Consider the following 2,742-nt stretch of genomic DNA (forward strand, 5'->3'; position numbering starts at 1 on the left):
GACTGTGAAAGATGGATTATATATTTTTTTCAGCTGGAAATATTTTTACTAATTTTTTTCTGCATAAATTTTTATCAAATACTGGACGATTCTATGCATTTCTATTTTCTGGAGTTGTTTTAAAGTTTCTCTGTGATTATAACTGAGTTGATGATATCACCAGTAAGCTGAGAAATATCAACTCAGGCACTTGTCTGGGTGCTGGCTTTAAAGATCACTAAATGATGCTCTTTTTAAAATAACAAATGAGTCTCTGGCCATGCCACCCTGAACATGCCTGATCTCGTCTGATCTCAGAAGCTAAGCAGGGTCAGGCCTGCTTAGTACTTGGATGGGAGGCCACCTAGGAATACCAGGTGCTGTAGGCGTAAAAATTAAATAAATAAAATTAAATAAATAAAATAAAATAAATAAAATAAAAATTAAATAAATAAAATAAAATGAATCAAAAACCTTGCAAAGTGACAAAAATCACCATCCTGCCATTAGAGAATGCTGTCTCTGAGGCAAATTCTATTTTTGTTCCAAGATTTGCAGGACTTTACACGGAATTCTCTATACCTTATGAAAACCTAGGGCTTAAGGCCGACACATTCTAATGAGCCTAGAGAAAATATGGTCTTCGACCCAGGACTACCAGAGGGGTGGCTCCCTCCTCCCCTGCTGGACGTAAGTGGCCTTGTCTCACTGCAGTGGAGTCTGCTCTCAGTGGCTAGACATTGACAAGAGGGCTCCTCTTGCCATTATTTCCCTAACATATTAACGAGTGAGCCTGGTGGGTGCCCTGAGATTGGAATTAGATCAGGAGGGCTCTTCCCCTGGGCCTATGGTGGGCTTCGGAAGGCCTGAGACCCCATACGAATGTTAATGCTTATATGTATATTTTTCTCAAGAGAGGGATCACATCAGATTCTCACAGTAATTCCCCCAAAATTAAAACTATGAATTTTAGAGAAAGAGGTGATGATCACACCTTCCCCTGAAGCAAAGGAGCATATGAGAAACCCAGGTGTGGTCTTCCCTGCAGAGGCAATGAGACCTTATTTTATCTCACTTCCGGGTCTTTAATCATTCATTGCCTATATTTTCATATTTGCTTCTAAACAAGTTCTTTGTTTTCACTATCTTGCCTCTCAAGAACCTTTTTACCAAGGTAATACCTTTGTATTTCCCATTTTTCATTCTTGCTGTTGATAACACTCAGACCCTTCATTCTTACTGTTGATAACACTAAAACCCTTCATTAACTGATCATTCACTCATTCATTCATTTTTCTTTCTTTCCTTCTTTCTTTCTTTCTTTCTTTTCTTTCTTGAGTTCCCATTAAGAGCTCTGGAATCAGGCTTTTTTGGTGCTAATTTAGATCTGCCACTTACTGGCAGCATGCTTTTGGGTAAATTAACTTCCCTAAACTTCTGAAAAGCAAAGATGATAATTATACTTACCTCAGAGGTTTATTGTGAGACTTAAATATGATCATGCACGTAAAGAGCTTAGTTCAGTGCCAAGAATATTATACATTATTAATAAATGCTTAAAAATAATCATTCATTTCACAAATATTTAAGGACCCACTGGTGCCAGGTACTATGCTAGTTAAAATAACAGACTGAGTGCTCTGTTCTATGGGGCTCGTGGCCTTCCTAGTAAAAACCTGGTATCCTTGGTGAGATGCTTGAAAGTCCATTTGCAGCATTTAACCAATACCTCTTTGCCTCCATCCTGGCCATTCCTTCTACTAATAACAATACTATAACGACAGCCACAAAAAGAGCAGCAAATCCGTACATAGCGTTACTTCCTACATGCCAGGTACCATTCTAAGCACTTTCCACATATGGCCTGTGGAAATCTTTAAAAAAGCCCTTTTAAATAGTATTGTTTTTCTCTTCATTTTATGGCTGAGGAAACTGAGACAGTGAGGGAAAGTAACTTGTCCGAGATGACACAGCTGCTAAGAGGTGGAGTCAAGTTTTAATCCAGCGACGTGAGCCTAGAGATAGTGCTCTAGGCTGAATCACACTGACAAAGAATAATGCTGAATAAGAATGTGCTCCTCTCTCTTTTTAGTCCCACCTCCTTTAAAAAACTGTCTCAAAACTTCCTTCCTCCATAAAGCTTTACCTGACATTATTTGTACACTGATTTTGCAGCTCCTGACCTCTTCATTACTCTGTACAGCCCTGTTTTCCCCTCAATATGTTGTTTGCAAGTGTTCAATTATTTCTCCTTAGCTAGACTCAAGTTCTTCCAAAGCAAAGATGGTATCTTTTACTTAACTGGAGAACATCATGGGGCCTAGTTGAGGACTGTGCCCTTGGTGGACAATCTGAACATCCTTGGCGATGCAGTTATTTTGGGACTTATTCATTAAGCGAGTGTTTATGAAGATTCATACCAGGGCCACGCTGTCCCCAGCACTGCAGAGGTGGACAAACACAAGAATAATACTCAGGACACCATGACCAAATGGGGAAGAGAAATATTAAACATCCTTTGGACAAGTGCTCCAAAGAAGGGCTTACAGTTTGAGGGTGCTCTACATAGGATGGGATTTGACTCCATCCAGGAGGTCAGGGAAGGTTTCCTGGAGGAAGGGGTGCTTTAGCAGAGAGCTGAGGGATGGCAGCACTTACCCAGGTGAGGCAGCGGTGAGGAGCACTGCCAGCAAAGACTGTACGATAGGAAGGAGGAATTGGGTGTGTGGAACAGGAGAGCCACCAGGAGAATGGTGCGAGATG

At 40.6% G+C, this 2,742-nt stretch overlaps 1 pseudogene; it reads left to right on the top strand.

Annotated features, from left to right (window-relative positions):
* The first annotated feature begins 249 nt into the window (after nt 1–249).
* On the top strand, nt 250–368 carry LOC111735964 (annotated as a pseudogene).
* The last annotated feature ends 2,374 nt before the right edge of the window (nt 369–2,742 follow it).

Source organism: Pteropus vampyrus, unplaced genomic scaffold (genome assembly GCF_000151845.1).
Source record: "Pteropus vampyrus isolate Shadow unplaced genomic scaffold, Pvam_2.0 Scaffold15, whole genome shotgun sequence".
NCBI classification, from domain to species: domain Eukaryota; kingdom Metazoa; phylum Chordata; class Mammalia; order Chiroptera; family Pteropodidae; genus Pteropus; species Pteropus vampyrus.